Raw genomic sequence first — 18,303 nt, forward strand, 5'->3', positions numbered from 1 at the left:
CACTCCAGGACAGAAGGAGAGCTGTGTTTGGTGTTGGCTCCTCTCTCCTCTCCTCTCCTCTCCTCTCCTCTCCTCTCCTCTCCTCTCCTCTCCTCTCCTCTCCTCTCCTCTCCTCTCCTCTCCTCTCCTCTCCTCTCCTCTCCTCTCCTCTCCTCTCCTCTCCTCCCTCTCTCTCCCTCTCCTCTCCTATCCTCCCTCTCTCTTCTCTCCTCTCCTCTCCTCTCCTCTCCTCTCCTCTCCTCCCTCTCTCTCCTCTCCTCTCCTATCCTCCCTCTCTCTCCTCTCCTCTCCTATCCTCCCTCTCTCTTCTCTCCTCTCCTCCCTCTCCCATCTCTTTCTCCTCTCTCCTCTCTCCTCTCCCATGCCCTCTCTTCTCCTCTCTCCTCTGATTGCTGAGGCAAGAGATAACAAAAAGATTTTTAAAAAGTCAACTTTTAATATTACCAAAGTTAGGTGAACAACGAGTTAAAAAAAATACATTTTTTTTAACAATATTTTTAAGAATATTTTGTTATTGTAAAATTCACAGTTTTCAGTGATTGATGAAATAAAACTGGCATAGCTGATCTGATTGAAGAAGAACATTCAGTGGAGTGAAAAACAAAATACAAAGAACCGAACAACGACAAACTGTTTCAATTAAAAATAACAAATATAATTGAACATCTATAAGGTCCTTGAATTCAGGTGCTCCATGGGGATGTGACAGAATGGTGTATTTACAGAGCTCTGTGGTGCCAGCCGTGTTGGTGTCAGCCGTGTTGGTGCCAGCCGTGTTGGTGCCAGACGTGTTGGTGCTAGCCGTGTTGTGGCCAGACGTGTTGGTGCTGTTGGTGCCAGCCGTGTTGGTGCCAGCCGTGTTGGTGCCAGCCGTGTTGGTGCCATCGTGTTGGTGCCAGCCGTGTTGGTGCCAGACGTGTTGGTGCTAGCCGTGTTGTGGCCAGACGTGTTGGTGCCAGCCGTGTTGGTGCCATCCGTGTTGGTGCCATCGTGTTGGTGCCAGCCGTGTTGGTGCCATCGTGTTGGTGCCAGCTGTGTTGGTGCCAGCCGTGTTGGTGCCATCGTGTTGGTGCCATTGTGTTGGTGCCATCGTGTTGGTGTCTGCCATGTTGGTGCCAGCCGTGTTGGTGCCATCGTGTTGGTGCCATCGTGTTGGTGCCAGCCGTGTTGGTGCCATCGTGTTGGTGCCAGGCGTGTTGGTGCCATCGTGTTGGTGCCATCGTGTTGGTGCCAGGCGTGTTGGTGCCAGACGTGTTGGTGCCAGCGAAACCATACAGCATATTAAGGTGCTAACATGTCGTCCGTTCTAAAAGTTGGGACAAACTCTCTAAATATATGTTTCTGTGTGCCAGCTATGTTGGTGTCTGCCGTCTACTGGGAGGGGAAGCCACTCAAATACTCATCTTCAATGACCCCCTTCAATATGAACACCAATATAATGAGCCCTTCAATATGAACACCAATATAATGAGCCCTTCAATATGAACACCAATATAATGAGCCCTTCAATATGAACACCAATATAATGAGCCCTTCAATATGGACACCAATATAATGAGCCCTTCAATATGAACACCAATATAATGAGCCCTTCAATATGAACACCAATATAATGAGCCCTTCAATATGAACACCAATATAATGAGCCCTTCAATATGAACACCAATATAATGAGCCCTTCAATATGGACACCAATATAATGAGCCCTTCAATATGAACACCAACACAAAAACCACAATATTCAAACAACAATAGACAACAACACGATGAGCGTGTTTTACCTGACGTAAGTGGGTCCTACAGCTACCACTTTTTACCTAAAAAAACAAACACACATCTCATTGTTTTACTTCTTTATCTTCTCCACGTTGTTGTTGCTGTTGATGTTGTTGTTGTTGTTGTTGTTCTCTTTCCTCAGCGCTCGTGGGATGATCTTCTTCTGGACAAATAGTCTCTGGAGGAACTTGTCTGAGAGTCTCAGAGGGAAATAGCTATAAACGAAGTACATGAGGCCCACGCCGGGCCCAGCGTAGTATCGGACCAGGGGCCGGGGGAGAGCAGCGCCTCGCTGATGGTGTTGATGACTGGTGACAGGTCCTCGTTAGCCGACTGGGCGAAATGTTGGAAGAGCTCCTTGGTCTCGTGCGTGTAGTCTTCCCGTACTCCTCCAGCAGGCCTGCGGACAGGTTGTGGATCAGGCTCTTGTACTGACTCTCCCAGTACTCCTGGTTACCGGACTGACCTGGGATCAGAGGATATAGAGGGTTTGAGTTAACAGGGAGTTTCCTTTACACCGTAGGTTCGATATCTTATTCCAGTACTCCTGGTTAATGGACTGACCTGGGATCAGAATATATAAAGGACTGAGTTAACAGGGAGTTTCCTTTACACCGTAGGTTCTCTCCCAGTACTCCTGGTTAATGGACTGACCTGGGATCAGAATATATAAAGGACTGAGTTAACAGGGAGTTTCCTTTACACCGTAGGTTCTCTCCCAGTACTCCTGGTTAATGGACTGACCTGGGATCAGAATATATAAAGGACTGAGTTCTATATCTTATCCCAGTACTCCTGGTTAATGGACTGACCTGGGATCAGAATATATAAAGGACTGAGTTCTATATCTTATTCCAGTACTCCTGGTTAATGGACTGACCTGGGATCAGAATATATAAAGGACTGAGTTCTATATCTTATTCCAGTACTCCTGGTTAATGGACTGACCTGGGATCAGAATATATAAAGGACTGAGTTCTATATCTTATTCCAGTACTCCTGGTTAATGGACTGACCTGGGATCAGAATATATAAAGGACAGAGTTCTATATCTTATTCCAGTACTCCTGGTTAATGGACTGACCTGGGATCAGAATATATAAAGGACTGAGTTCTATATCTTATCCCAGTACTCCTGGTTAATGGACTGACCTGGGATCAGAATATATAAAGGACTGAGTTAGTTTAAATTTAGAGAATGATTTAATACGTAGGTAAGAGCAATACATCATTCTTGCTAATAAGGTGCTAATAACACGCTAATAAGGTGCTAATAACATGCTAATAAGGTGCTAATAACATGCTAATAAGGTGCTAATAACACGCTAATAAGGTGCTAATGAGACGCTAATAAGGTGCTAATAACATGCGAATAAGGTGCTAATAACATGCTAATAGGGTGCTAATAACATGCTAATAAGGTGCTAATAACACGCTAATAAGGTGCTAATAACACGCTAATAAGGTGCTAATAACATGCTAATAAGGTGCTAATAACACGCTAATAAGGTGCTAATAACATGCTAATAGGGTGCTAATAACACGCTAATAAGGTGCTAATAACACGCAAATAAGGTGCTAAAACATTCTAATAAGGTACCAATAACATGCTAATGAGACGCTAATAAGGTGCTAATAGCATGCTAATAAGGTGCTAATAACATGCTAATAAGGTGCTAATAACATGCTAATAAGGTGCTAATAACACGCTAATAAGGTGCTAATAACATGCTAATAAGGTGCTAATAACACGCTAATAAGGTGCTAATAACACGCTAATAAGGTGCTAATAACACGCTAATAAGGTGCTAATGACATGCTAATAAGGTGCTAATAACACGCTAATAAGGTGCTAATAACACGCTAATAAGGTGCTAATAACATGCTAATAAGGGGCTAATAACACGCTAATAAGGTGCTAAAAACATTCTAATAAGGTACCAATAACATGCTAATATGGTGCTAATAACATGCTAATGAGATGCTAATACGGTGCTAATAACACGCTAAAAAGGTGCTAAAAACATTCTAATAAGGTACCAATAACATGCTAATGAGACGCTAATAAGGTGCTAATAGCATGCTAATAAGGTGCTAATAGCATGCTAATAAGGTGCTAATAACATGCTAATAATGTGCCAATAACATGCGAATACGGTGCTAATAACATGCTAATAACATGCTAATAATGTGCTAATAACATGCTAATAAGGTGCTCATAACATGATAATAAGGCGCTAATAACATGATAATATGGTGCTAGTAACATGCTAATACGGTGCTAGTAACATGCTAATAAGATGTAAATATGTTAGTCTAGTTCCACACATGGCGAGCCAATCAGAAGAGACAGATTGAGGTACACCATGTGGTCACTACAATAAACGGCATCTCTCTAGCTCTCTGGCATTAGTCCCCATCCCTTCTAGCATCTCTCTGGCGTTAGTCCCCATCCCATCTAGCATCTCTCTGGCGTTAGTCCCCATCCCATCTAGCATCTCTCTGGCATTAGTCCCCATACCTTCTAGCATCTCTCTAGCGTTAGTCCCCATCCCATCTATTATCTCTCTGGCGTTAATCTCCATCCCATCTAGCATCTCTCTAGTGTTAGTCCCCATCCCATCTATTATCTCTCTGGCGTTAGTCCCCATCCCATCTAGCATCTCTCTAGCGTTAGTCCCGATCCCATTTATTATCTCTCTGGCGTTAGTCCCCATCCCATCTAGCATCTCTCTGGCGTTAGTCCCCATCCCATCTAGCATCTCTCTGGCATTAGTCCCCATCCCATCTAGCATCTCTCTGGCGTTAGTCCCCATCCCATCTAGCATCTCCCTGGCATTAGTCCCCATCCCATCTAGCATCTCTCTGGCGTTAGTCCCCATCCCATCTAGCATCTCTCTGGCGTTAGTCCCCATCCCATCTAGCATCTCTCTGGCGTTAGTCCCCATCCCATCTAGCATCTCTCTGGCGTTAGTCCCCATCCCATCTAGCATCTCTCTGGTGTTAGTCCCCATCCCATCTAGCATCTCTCTGGCGTTAGTCCCCATCCCATCTAGCATCTCTCTGGCATTAGTCCCCATCCCATCTAGCATCTCTCTGGTGTTAGTCCCCATCCCATCTAGCATCTCTCTGGCGTTAGTCCCCATCCCATCTAGCATCTCTCTGGCGTTAGTCCCCATCCCATCTAGCATCTCTCTGGCATTAGTCCCCATCCCATCTAGCATCTCTCTGGCATTAGTCCCCATCCCATCTAGCATCTCTCTGGCGTTAGTCCCCATCCCATCTAGCATCTCTCTGGCGTTAGTCCCCATCCCATCTAGCATCTCTCTGGCGTTAGTCCCCATCCCATCTAGCATCTCTCTGGCATTAGTCCCCATCCCATCTAGCATCTCTCTGGCATTAGTCCCCATCCCATCTAGCATCTCTCTGGTGTAGTCCCCATCCCATCTAGCATCTCTCTGGCGTTAGTCCCCATCCCATCTAGCATCTCTCTGGCGTTAGTCCCCATCCCATCTAGCATCTCTCTGGTGTTAGTCCCCATCCCATCTAGCATCTCTCTGGCATTAGTCCCCATCCCGTCTAGCATCTCTCTGGCATTAGTCCCCATCCCATCTAGCATCTCTCTGGCGTTAGTCCCCATCCCATCTAGCATCTCTCTGGCGTTAGTCCCCATCCCATCTAGCATCTCTCTGGCATTAGTCCCCATCCCATCTAGCATCTCTCTGGCGTTAGTCCCCATCCCATCTAGCATCTCTCTGGCGTTAGTCCCCATCCCGTCTAGCATCTCTCTGGTGTAGTCCCCATCCCATCTAGCATCTCTCTGGCGTTAGTCCCCATCCCATCTAGCATCTCTCTGGCGTTAGTCCCCATCCCATCTAGCATCTCTCTGGCGTTAGTCCCCATCTAGCATCTCTCTGGCATTAGTCCCCATCCCATCTAGCATCTCTCTGGCATTAGTCCCCATCCCATCTAGCATCTCTCTGGCATTAGTCCCCATCCCATCTAGCATCTCTCTGGCATTAGTCCCCATCCCATCTAGCATCTCTCTGGCATTAGTCCCCATCCCATCTAGCATCTCTCTGGCATTAGTCCCCATCCCATCTAGCATCTCTCTGGCATTAGTCCCCATCCCATCTAGCATCTCTCTGGCATTAGTCCCCATCCCATCTAGCATCTCTCTGGCATTAGTCCCCATCCCATGTGTTGGATGTGACAACTTTTGCATATTCCCCTGCCACTGTGTGTTACACCCAAACCCTTCCCCCTGCTCGCCCAGGTTCCCCTCACCTATCTAGTATGAGAAGAGTAGAATGGTGGCTGCAAGAACCCTGACCCCTGACCCTAACTTCTGACCTCTAACCTTTAACCCTTACCTGTCTTGTATGAGGATGGCAGTATGGTGGACACTTTGACCCCCAGGGTTCCATTTCGTGGCGCAGTGTGTTGATGAACAGGTTGAGAGCTGCCTTGGAGGCTCCGTACGCTGCTAGACAGGGGAACGGCTGCTCTCCTGGAGGGACACAGAGGGAGAGAGAGAGAGTGAGAGAGACAGAGAGAGAGATACAGAGATAGAGAGAGAGATACAGAGATAGAGAGAGAGAGAGAGAGACAGAGAGAGAGAGAGTGAGATACAGAGAGACAGAGAGAGAGAGAGAGACAGAGAGAGAGAGAAAGAGACAGAGAGAGGGAGACAGAGCGAGACAGGGAGAGACAGAGGGAGACAGAGAGAGACAGAGACAGAGAGAGAGAGAGACAGAGAGAGACAGAGACAGAGAGAGACAGAGAGACCACAACGTCAGTATTTAATATATCTAAATAGATATTTGTTTCAGAGGGTTGAAGGGACTGGGACGTTCTAGTCATATCACGTTCTATTATCTTAAAAGAACTGATAAAATGTAATTTACACACTTTGCCCTTCGATTAATGCTTATTTATATGGACAACATTAAAAGACGTCAGTAAAGATAAGAAAAGAACACTGGTTCATACATATGAAGGTGGAGGAGGAGATGGAGGAGGAGATGGAGGAGGAGATGGAGGAGGAGGAGGAGGAGGTGGAGGAGGAGAAGGTGGAGGAGAAGGTGGAGGAGGAGATGGAGGAGGAGATGGAGGAGGAGGAGGTGGAGGAGGAGGAGGAGGAGGAGGAGGAGATGGAGGAGGAGATGGAGGAGGAGATGGAGGAGGAGGAGGAGGAGGGGGAGGAGGAGGAGGAGGTGGAGGAGGAGGAGGAGGAGGAGGAGAAGGTGGAGGAGGAGATGGAGGAGGAGATGGAGGAGGAGGAGGTGGAGGAGGAGGAGGAGGAGGGAGGGAGGAGGGGGAGGAGGAGGAGGAGGAGGTGGAGGAGGAGGAGGAGGAGGAGAAGGTGGAGGAGGAGATGGAGGAGGAGATGGAGGAGGAGATGGAGGAGGAGGAGGAGGTGGAGGAGGAGGAGGAGGAGGAGGTGGAGGAGGAGGAGGAGGTGGAGGAGGAGGAGGTGGAGGAGGAGGTGGTGGAGGTGGGAGGAGGTGGAGGAGGGAGGTGGAGGAGGAGGTGGAGGTGGAGGTGGTGGAGGAGGAGGAGGAGGAGGTGGAGGAAAAGGAGGCAGGGGAAAAGGAGGAAAAGGAGGTGGAGGAGGAGGTATAGGATGAGGAGGAGGAGGAGGAAGAGGTGGAGGAGGAGGTAGAGGAGGTGGGGGGTGGAGGAGGTGGTGGAAGAGGTGGAGGAGGAGGAGGTGTAGGAGGAGGAGGAGGAGGTGGAGGAGGTGGGGTGGAGGTGGAGGAGGTGGAGGAGGAGTAGGTGGAGGAAAAGGAGGTGGAGGAGGCTGAGGAAAAGGATGAGGTGGAGGAGGTGGAGGAAGAGGTGGAGTTGGTGGAGGTAGAGGTGGAAGAGGTGGTGCAGAAGGAGGTGGAGTTGGAGGGGGTGTGGAAGAGGTGGTGGAGGAGGGGGTGGAGAAGGTGGAGGAGGAGGAGGTGGAGGTGGGAGGTGGAGGTGGAGGAGGAGGAGGTGGAGGTGGAGGTGGAGGAGGTGGAGGAGGAGGAGGAGTAGGTGCAGAAAAAGAGGCGGAGGAAAAGGAGGAAAATGAGGTGGAGGAGGAGGTGGAGGTGGAAGAGAAGGAGAGGGGTGGAGGAGGTGGAGGAGGAGGTGGAGGAGGAGGTGGAGGTGGAAGGAGGAGGAAGAAAAGGAGAGGGGGGAGGAGGTGGAGGTGGAGGAAGAGGATAGTATCCTGGCCTACAGGATAGTATCTCTCCAGGAACAGGGTTGGAGAGCCCTGCCCTACAGGACAGTATCTCTCCAGGAACAGGGTTGGAGAGCCCTGGTGTAGGGATACTCTCCAGGAACAGGGTTGGAGAGCCCTGCCCTACAGGACAGTATCTCTCCAGGAACAGGGTTGGAGAGCCCTGCCCTACAGGACAGTATCTCTCCAGGAACAGAGTTGGAGGTGGAGGAGGAGGTGGAGGAAGTGGAGGTGGAGGAGGAAGAGGTGGTGGAGGAGGAAGAGGAGGTGGTGGAGGAGGTGGAGGAGGAGGTGGAGGAAGTGGAGGTGGAGGTGGAGGTGGAGGTGGAGGAGGCGGACGTGGTTGAGGAAGTGGAGGTGGGAGGAGGGGGAGGTGGTGGAGGAGGTGAAGGAGGGGGTGGAGGAAGTGGAGGTGGAGGAGGAGGTGGAGGAGGAGGTGGAGGAAGTGGAGGTGGAGGAAGTGGAGGTGGAGGAGGAGGAGGTGGAGGAAATGGAGGTGGAGGAGGAGGTGGAAGAAGTGGAGGTGGAGGAGGAGGAGGTGGTGGAGGAAATGGAGGTGGAGGAGGAGGTGGAGGAAGTGGAGGTGGAGGAGGAGGAGGTGGTGGAGGTGGTGAAGGAGGGGTTGGAGGAAGTGGAGGTGGAGGAGGAGCTGGAGGAGGAGGAGGTGGAGGAGGTGGTGGAGGAGGAGGTGGTGGAGGTGGAGGAGGTGGAGGAGGAGGAGGAGGTGGTGGAGGTGGAGGAAGTGGAGGTGGAGGTGGAGGTGGAGGTGGAGGAGGCGGACGTGGTTGAGGAAGTGGAGGTGGAGGAGGGGGAGGTGGTGGAGGAGGTGAAGGAGGGGGTGGAGGAAGTGGAGGTGGAGGAGGAGGTGGAGGAGGAGGTGGAGGAAGTGGAGGTGGAGGAAGTGGAGGTGGAGGAGGAGGAGGTGGAGGAAATGGAGGTGGAGGAGGAGGTGGAAGAAGTGGAGGTGGAGGAGGAGGAGGTGGTGGAGGAAATGGAGGTGGAGGAGGAGGTGGAGGAAGTGGAGGTGGAGGAGGAGGAGGTGGTGGAGGTGGTGAAGGAGGGGTTGGAGGAAGTGGAGGTGGAGGAGGAGCTGGAGGAGGAGGAGGTGGAGGAGGTGGTGGAGGAGGAGGTGGTGGAGGTGGAGGAGGTGGAGGAGGAGGAGGAGGTGGTGGAGGTGGAGGAGGTGGTGGAGGTGGAGGAGGAGGAGGAGGAGGTGGAGGAGGAGGTGGAGGAGGAGATGGAGGAGGAGGAGGTGGAGGAGGAGGAGGAGGAGGAGGAGATGGAGGAGGAGGGGGAGGAGGAGGAGGAGGTGGAGGAGGAGGAGGAGGAGGAGGACGAGGAGAAGGTGGAGGAGGAGATGGAGGAGGAGATGGAGGAGGAGGTGGAGGAGGAGGAGGAGGAGGGAGGAGGAGGTGGAGGAGGTGGAGGAGGAGGTGGTGGAGGTGGAGGAGGTGGAGGAGGAGGAGGTGGAGGAGGAGGTGGAGGTGGAGGAGGAGGAGGAGGAGGTGGAGGAAAAGGAGGCAGGGGAAAAGGAGGAAAAGGAGGTGGAGGAGGAGGTATAGGATGAGGAGGAGGAGGAGGAAGAGGTGGAGGAGGTAGAGGAGGTGGGGGTGGAGGAGGTGGTGGAAGAGGTGGAGGAGGAGGAGGTGTAGGAGGAGGAGTTGGAGGAGGGGGGTGGAGGTGGAGGAGGTGGAGGAGGAGTAGGTGGAGGAAAAGGAGGTGGAGGAGGCTGAGGAAAAGGATGAGGTGGAGGAGGTGGAGGAAGAGGTGGAGTAGGTGGAGGTAGAGGTGGAAGAGGTGGTGCAGAAGGAGGTGGAGTTGGAGGGGGTGTGGAGGAGGTGGTGGAGGAGGGGGTGGAGAAGGTGGAGGAGGAGGAGGTGGAGGTGGAGGTGGAGGTGGAGGAGGAGGTGGAGGTGGAGGAGGTGGAGGAGGTGGAGGAGGTGGAGGAGGAGGAGGTGGAGATGTAGGATGAGGTGGAGGAGGTGGAGGAGGTGGAAGGAGGAGGAAGAAAAGGAGAGGGGGAGGAGGTGGAGGTGGAGGAAGACGAGGTGGAGGAAGTGGAGGTGGAGGAGGAGGTGGAGGTGGAAGAGAAGGAGAGGGGGTGGAGGAGGTGGAGGAGGAGGTGGAGGAGGAGGTGGAGATGTAGGATGAGGTGGAGGAGGTGGAGGAGGTGGAAGGAGGAGGAAGAAAAGGAGAGGGGGAGGAGGTGGAGGTGGAGGAAGACGAGGTGGAGGAAGTAGAGGTGGAGGAGGAGGAGGTGGTGGAAGAGGTGGAGGAGGAGGTGGAGGAGGAGGTGGAGGGAGACAGGGGGAGACAGAGGGAGACAGGCAGAGAGCGACAGAGAGACAGACAGAGATACAGAGAGAGACAGACAGAGATACAGAGAGAGACAGACAGAGATACAGAGAGACAGAGAGAGAGAGAGAGACAGAGAGAGAGAGAAAGAGACAGAGCGAGAGGGAGACAGAGAGAGAGAGACAGGGGAGAGAGAGAGAGAGAGACAGATACAGAGAGAGACAGAGAGACCACAAAGTCAGTATTTAATATATCTAAATAGATATTTGTTTCAGAGGGTTGAAGGGACTGGGACGTTCTAGTCATATCACGTTCTATTATCTTAAAAGAACTGATAAAATGTAATTTACACACTTTGCCCTTCGATTAATGCGTATTTATATGGACAACATTAAAAGACGTCAGTAAAGATAAGAAAAGAACACTGGTTCATACATATGAAGGTGGAGGAGGAGATGGAGGAGGAGGAGGAGGAGGAGATGGAGGAGGAGGAGGAGGAGGAGGGGGGAGGAGGAGGAGGAGGTGGAGGAGGAGAAGGTGGAGGAGAAGGTGGAGGAGGAGATGGAGGAGGAGATGGAGGAGGAGGAGGTGGAGGAGGAGGAGATGGAGGAGGAGATGGAGGAGGAGATGGAGGAGGAGGAGGAGGAGGAGGAGGGGGAGGAGGAGGAGGAGGTGGAGGAGGAGGAGGAGGAGGAGAAGGTGGAGGAGGAGATGGAGGAGGAGATGGAGGAGGAGGAGGTGGAGGAGGAGGAGGAGGAGGAGGAGGAGGAGGAGGAGGGGGAGGAGGAGGAGGAGGTGGAGGAGGAGGAGGAGGAGGAGAAGGTGGAGGAGGAGATGGAGGAGGGAGATGGAGGAGGAGATGGAGGAGGAGGAGGAGGTGGAGGAGGAGGAGGAGGAGGAGGTGGAGGAGGAGGAGGAGGTGGAGGAGGAGGAGGTGGAGGAGGAGGTGGTGGAGGTGGAGGAGGTGGAGGAGGAGGTGGAGGAGGAGGTGGAGGTGGAGGAGGAGGAGGAGGAGGTGGAGGAAAAGGAGGCAGGGGAAAAGGAGGAAAAGGAGGTGGAGGAGGAGGTATAGGATGAGGAGGAGGAGGAGGAAGAGGTGGAGGAGGAGGTAGAGGAGGTGGGGGTGGAGGAGGTGGTGGAAGAGGTGGAGGAGGAGGAGGTGTAGGAGGAGGAGGAGGAGGTGGGAGGAGGTGGGGTGGAGGTGGAGGAGGTGGAGGAGGAGTAGGTGGAGGAAAAGGAGGTGGAGGAGGCTGAGGAAAAGGATGAGGTGGAGGAGGTGGAGGAAGAGGTGGAGTAGGTGGAGGTAGAGGTGGAAGAGGTGGTGCAGAAGGAGGTGGAGTTGGAGGGGGTGTGGAAGAGGTGGTGGAGGAGGGGGTGGAGAAGGTGGAGGAGGAGGAGGTGGAGGTGGAGGTGGAGGAGGAGGAGGTGGAGGTGGAGGTGGAGGAGGTGGAGGAGGAGGAGGAGTAGGTGCAGAAAAAAGAGGCGGAGGAAAAGGAGGAAAATGAGGTGGAGGAGGAGGTGGAGGTGGAAGAGAAGGAGAGGGGGTGGAGGAGGTGGAGGAGGAGGTGGAGGAGGAGGTGGAGGTGGAAGGAGGAGGAAGAAAAGGAGAGGGGGAGGAGGTGGAGGTGGAGGAAGAGGATAGTATCCTGGCCTACAGGATAGTATCTCTCCAGGAACAGGGTTGGAGAGCCCTGCCCTACAGGACAGTATCTCTCCAGGAACAGGGTTGGAGAGCCCTGGTATAGGGATACTCTCCAGGAACAGGGTTGGAGAGCCCTGCCCTACAGGACAGTATCTCTCCAGGAACAGGGTTGGAGAGCCCTGCCCTACAGGACAGTATCTCTCCAGGAACAGAGTTGGAGGTGGAGGAGGAGGTGGAGGAAGTGGAGGTGGAGGAGGAAGAGGTGGTGGAGGAGGAAGAGGAGGTGGTGGAGGAGGTGGAGGAGGAGGTGGAGGAAGTGGAGGTGGAGGTGGAGGTGGAGGAGGCGGACGTGGTTGAGGAAGTGGAGGTGGAGGAGGGGGAGGTGGTGGAGGAGGTGAAGGAGGGGGTGGGAGGAAGTGGAGGTGGAGGAGGAGGTGGAGGAGGAGGTGGAGGAAGTGGAGGTGGAGGAAGTGGAGGTGGAGGAGGAGGAGGTGGAGGAAATGGAGGTGGGAGGAGGAGGTGGAAGAAGTGGAGGTGGAGGAGGAGGTGGTGGAGGAAATGGAGGTGGAGGAGGAGGTGGAGGAAGTGGAGGTGGAGGAGGAGGAGGTGGTGGAGGTGGTGAAGGAGGGGTTGGAGGAAGTGGAGGTGGAGGAGGAGCTGGAGGAGGAGGAGGTGGTGGAGGAGGGGTGGAGAAGGTGGAGGAGGAGGAGGTGGAGGAGGTGGTGGAGGAGGAGGTGGAGGAAAAGGAGGCAGGGGAAAAGGAGGAAAAGGAGGTGGAGGAGGAGGTATAGGATGAGGAGGAGGAGGTGGAAGAGGTGGAGGAGGAGGAGGTGTAGGAGGAGGAGGAGGAGGAGGAGGTGGAGGAGGGGGTGGAGGTGGAGGAGGTGGAGGAGGAGTAGGTGGAGGAAAAGGAGGTGGAGGAGGCTGAGGAAAAGGATGAGGTGGAGGAGGTGGAGGAAGAGGTGGAGTAGGTGGAGGTAGAGGTGGAAGAGGTGGTGCAGAAGGAGGTGGAGTTGGAGGGGGGGTGGAGGAGGTGGTGGAGGAGGGGGGTGGAGAAGGTGGAGGAGGAGGAGGTGGAGGTGGAGGTGGAGGTGGAGGAGGAGGAGGTGGAGGTGGAGGTGGAGGAGGTGGAGGAGGAGGAGTAGGTGCAGGAAAAAGAGGCGGAGGAAAAGGACGAAAATGAGGTGGAGGAGGAGGTGGAGGTGGAAGAGAAGGAGAGGGGGTGGAGGAGGTGGAGGAGGAGGTGGAGGAGGAGGTGGAGATGTAGGATGAGGTGGAGGAGGTGGAGGAGGTGGAGGAGGTGGAAGGAGGAGGAAGAAAAGGAGAGGGGAGGAGGTGGAGGTGGAGGAAGAGGATAGTATCCTGCCCTACAGGACAGTATCTTGTTAGCACTATTATTTAGCTTCGCGTTTAGTTTGGTATTTTGTTGTTTTTGTTCGGTGATCATTTAATAAAGGAAGGAAAATGTATACCTATCACACTGCACCATGGTCCACTCACAACTGGTTTAAACCCCTGAACGGTGCGATCAGACAATATGGAAGGGTGTGTATGAGTATGTGGTGAATTGTATTTCTGAGTGTGTGTATGTGTCATTCACCCCACCTGCAGGGCTGGAGATTGTGACGATGCGTCCCTTGGCCTGACGCAGCAGAGGCAGGAATGTCTTGGTGACGTTCAGAGTCCCAAAGAAGTTCACCTCCATACAGCCACGGTAGTTAGACATCAGAGACAACTCTGCATCCCCGAAGTTAACACATACTCCTGCATTATTCACCAAGCCCCACAGGCCTAGAGAGAGAGAGACAGAGAGACAGAGAGAAAGAGAGTCAGAGAGACAGAGAGGCAGAGAGGCAGAGAGGCAGAGAGACAGAGAGTCAGAGAGACAGAGAGACAGAGAGAAAGAGAGTCAGAGAGACAGAGAGGCAGAGAGGCAGAGAGTCAGAGAGGCAGAGAGTCAGAGAGACAGAGAGTCAGAGAGAGAGAGACAGAGAGAGAGAGAGAGAGAGAGAGTCAGAGAGACAGAGAGACAGAGAGTTGAACCCGGAGAAGAGTCCCCTAAGCAAGCTGGTCCTGGGGCTCTGTTCTCAAACACGAACAGACCCCACAGAGCCAACACAATTAGACCCAACCAAATCAGGAGAAAACAAAAAGATAATTACTTGACACATTGGAAAGAATGAACAAAAAAACAGAGCAAACTAGAATGCTATTTGGCCCTAAACAGAGAGTACACAGCGGCAGAATACCTGACCACTGTGACTGACCCTAAACAGAGAGTACACAGCGGCAGAATACCTGACCACTGTGACTGACCCAAAACAGAGAGTACACAGCGGCAGAATACCTGACCACTGTGACTGACCCTAAACAGAGAGTACACAGCGGCAGAATACCTGACCACTGTGACTGACCCAAAACAGAGAGTACACAGCGGCAGAATACCTGACCACTGTGACTGACCCAAAATTAAGGAAAGCTTTGACTATGTACAGACTCAGTGAGCATAGCCTTGCTATTGAGAAAGGCTGCCGTAGGCAGACATGGCTCTAGATACCTCTGCCTAAACAAATGTAAATCCCAGAGGCTAGAGCATCTTGTTTAATCCTCTTCATTACTCGTAGTGCTAACAGCACCTGGCTCTGTGGTGAGTGTGCTGTTTGCAGCCAAGTGAAACATGAAGCTGACCCTTGATTGCCAGCCAGCCCCCCACACAGCCCACCCAGGAGATAGAATGTAGGAGAGTGTTTGACCTTAAATTCAAGTTCTTTGATTACTTCCTCCTCTGATACACTCCCACTAGTGGTCTCTCTCTCTCTCTCTCTCTCTCTCTCTCTCTCTCTCTCTCTCTCTCTCTCTCTCTCTGTCTCTCTCTCTGTCTCTGTCTCTGTCTCTCTCTCTCTCTCTCTCTCTCTCTCTCTCTCTCTCTCTCTCTGTCTCTCTGTCTCTCTCTGTCTCTCTGTCTCTCTCTCTCTCTCTGTCTCTCTGTCTCTCTGTCTCTCTCTCTCTGTCTCTCTGTCTCTCTCTCTGTCTCTCTCTCTCTCTGTCTCTCTCTCTCTCTCTCTGTCTCTCTCTCTCTGTCTCTATCTCTCTCTCTGTCTCTATCTCTCTCAATTCAATTCAATTCAATTCAAGGGCTTTATTGGCATGGGAAACATGTGTTAACATTGCCAAAGCAAGTGAGGTAGACAACATACAAAGTGAATATATAAAGTGAAAAACAACAAAAATTAACAGTAAACATTACACATACAGAAGTTTCAAAACAGTAAAGACATTACAAATGTCATATTATATATATATACAGTGTTCTAACAATGTACAAATGGCTAAAGGACACAAGATAAAATAAATAAGCATAAATATGGGTTGTATTTACAATGGTGTTTGTTCTTCACTGGTTGCCCTTTTCTCGTGGCAACAGGTCACAAATCTTGCTGCTGTGATGGCACACTGTGGAATTTCACCCAGTAGATATGGGAGTTTTTCAAAATTGGATTTGTTTTCGAATTCTTTGTGGATCTGTGTAATCTGAGGGAAATATGTCTCTCTAATATGGTCATACATTGGGCAGGAGGTTAGGAAGTGCAGCTCAGTTTCCACCTCATTTTGTGGGCAGTGAGCACATAGCCTGTCTTCTCTTGAGAGCCATGTCTGCCTACGGCGGCCTTTCTCAATAGCAAGGCTATGCTCACTGAGTCTGTACATAGTCAAAGCTTTCCTTAATTTTGGGTCAGTCACAGTGGTCAGGTATTCTGCCGCTGTGTACTCTCTGTGTAGGGCCAAATAGCATTCTAGTTTGCTCTGTTTTTTTGTTAATTCTTTCCAATGTGTTAAGTAGTTATCTTTTTGTTTTCTCATGATTTGGTTGGGTCTAATTGTGCTGCTGTCCTGGGGCTCTGTAGTGTGTGTTTGTGTTTGTGAACAGAGCCCCAGGACCAGCTTGCTTAGGGACTCTTCTCCAGGTTCATCTCTCTGTAGGTGATGGCTTTGTTATGGAAGGTTTGTGAATCGCTTCCTTTTAGGTGGTTGTAGAATTTAACAGCTCTTTTCTGGATTTTGATAATTAGTGGGTATCGGCCTAATTCTGCTCTGCATGCATTATTTGGTGTTCTACGTTGTACACGGAGGATATTTTTGCAGAATTCTGCGTGCAGAGTCTCAATTTGGTGTTTGTCCCATTTTGTGAAGTCTTGGTTGGTGAGCGGACCCCAGACCTCACAACCATAAAGGGCAATGGGCTCTATGACTGATTCAAGTATTTTTAGCCAAATCCTAATTGGTATGTTGAAATTTATGTTTCTTTTGATGGCATAGAATGCCCTTCTTGCCTTGTCTCTCAGATCGTTCACAGCTTTGTGGAAGTTACCTGTGGTGCTGATGTTTAGGCCAAGGTATGTATAGTTTTTTGTGTGCTCTAGGGCAACAGTGTCTAGATGGAATTTGTATTTGTGGTCCTGGTGACTGGACCTTTTTGGAACACCATTATTTTGGTCTTACTGAGATTTACTGTCAGGGCCCAGGTCTGACAGAATCTGTGCATAAGATCTAGGTGCTGCTGTAGGCCCTCCTTGGTTGGTGACAGAAGCACCAGATCATCAGCAAACAGCAGACATTTGACTTCGGATTCTAGCAGGGGAGGCCGGGTGCTGCAGACTTTTCTAGTGCCCTCGCCAATTCGTTGATATATATGTTGAAGAGGGTGGGGCTTAAGCTGCATCCCTGTCTAACCCCACGACCCTGTGTGAAGAAATGTGTGTGTTTTTGCCAATTTTAACCGCACACTTGTTGTTTGTGTACATGGATTTTATAATGTCGTATGTTTTACCCCCAACACCACTTTCCATCAGTTTGTATAGCAGACCCTCATGCCAGATTGAGTCGAAGGCTTTTTGAAATCAACAAAGCATGAGAAGACTTTGCCTTTGTTTTGGTTTGTTTGATTGTCAATTAGGGTGTGCAGGGTGAATACATGGTCTGTTGTACGGTAATTTGGTAAAAAGCCAATTTGACATTTGCTCAGTACATTGTTTTCATTGAGGAAATGTACGAGTCTGCTGTTAATAATAATGCAGAGGATTTTCCCAAGGTTACTGTTGACACATATTCCACGGTAGTTATTGGGGTCAAATTTGTCTCCACTTTTGTGGATTGGGGTGATCAGTCCTTGGTTCCAAATATTGGGGAAGATGCCAGAGCTAAGTATGATGTTAAAGAGTTTTAGTATAGCCAATTGGAATTTGTTGTCTGTATATTTGATCATTTCATTGAGGATACCATCAACACCACAGGCCTTTTTGGGTTGGAGGGTTTTTATTTTGTCCTGTAACTCTTTCAATGTAATTGGAGAATCCAGTGGGTTCTGGTAGTCTTTAATAGTTGATTCTAAGATCTGTATTTGATCATGTATATGTTTTTGCTCTTTATTCTTTGTTATAGAGCCAAAAAGATTGGAGAAGTGGTTTACCCATACATCTCCATTTTGGATAGATAATTCTTCGTGTTGTTGTTTGTTTAGTGTGTTACGCACGCCTCTAAGAAGAGGGAACGCAACACCCTGCTACAACTAAACTCTCTGTGAAGCGAAAAAGGTATGGACTGTAGGTGCGAGTAAAAATGACAACAGGCAGAATGTGGTACCGTTTACAAGGACTTTATTCCTTTACACGAATATGGGGAAAAGGGGCTGGACGGAACCAAAGCAAAGAAAGTAAATCTCAAAGCCCCCCTCTCCTATCTTACCTGCCTACCCACTACTTACCTAATTTAGCACCACCTGGTGCCCTAACCAAAATACAAGGGGTGGTCCGCCCAGGTCTTACCTAGTGTGTCTAGACAGCGAATATGCTACGGGTATATGTATGCCCGCGGGCCTCTTGCCTAAGCACTCCCTAGGTGCCTTCCCCTTCCCCCTGGGAACAAATGAAACAGAATATTAAACAATTTTAAACAAACTAAGAAACAAAAGGATGTCAAATAAGCTCTATCTGAGCAACAAACTCACAGAACATACCACTTTCCAACAAAATCAACCTCTATCACAATCAATCTCAGCAATCCCTACCTCCAGCAAAATCTCTACCTCCAAAAAGAAGAGATCTCCCCCTGAACAGAACACTGGCTTTTCGCCCAGGTCTTACCTCTCTCTCTCTCTCTCTCTCTCTCTCTCTCGCTCTGTATACCATATAGGAGATAGGGTGTCATTAGGTCAGGACTCCATATAGGAGATAGGGTGTCATTAGGTCAGGACTCCATATAGGAGATAGGGTGTCATTAGGTCAGGACTCCATATAGGAGATAGGGTGTCATTAGGTCAGGACTCCATATAGGAGATAGGGTGTCATTAGGTCAGGACTCCATATAGGAGATAGGG

General features: G+C 50.7%; 1 pseudogene; it reads right to left on the reverse strand.

Moving 5' to 3' along the window:
- Positions 1 to 416: 416 nt before the first annotated feature.
- The window catches only part of LOC121843320, a 34,464-nt pseudogene continuing 16,577 nt past the window's right edge, over positions 417 to 18,303 (reverse strand).

Source organism: Oncorhynchus tshawytscha, unplaced genomic scaffold (genome assembly GCF_018296145.1).
Source record: "Oncorhynchus tshawytscha isolate Ot180627B unplaced genomic scaffold, Otsh_v2.0 Un_contig_5579_pilon_pilon, whole genome shotgun sequence".
Classification (NCBI taxonomy): Eukaryota; Metazoa; Chordata; class Actinopteri; order Salmoniformes; family Salmonidae; genus Oncorhynchus; species Oncorhynchus tshawytscha.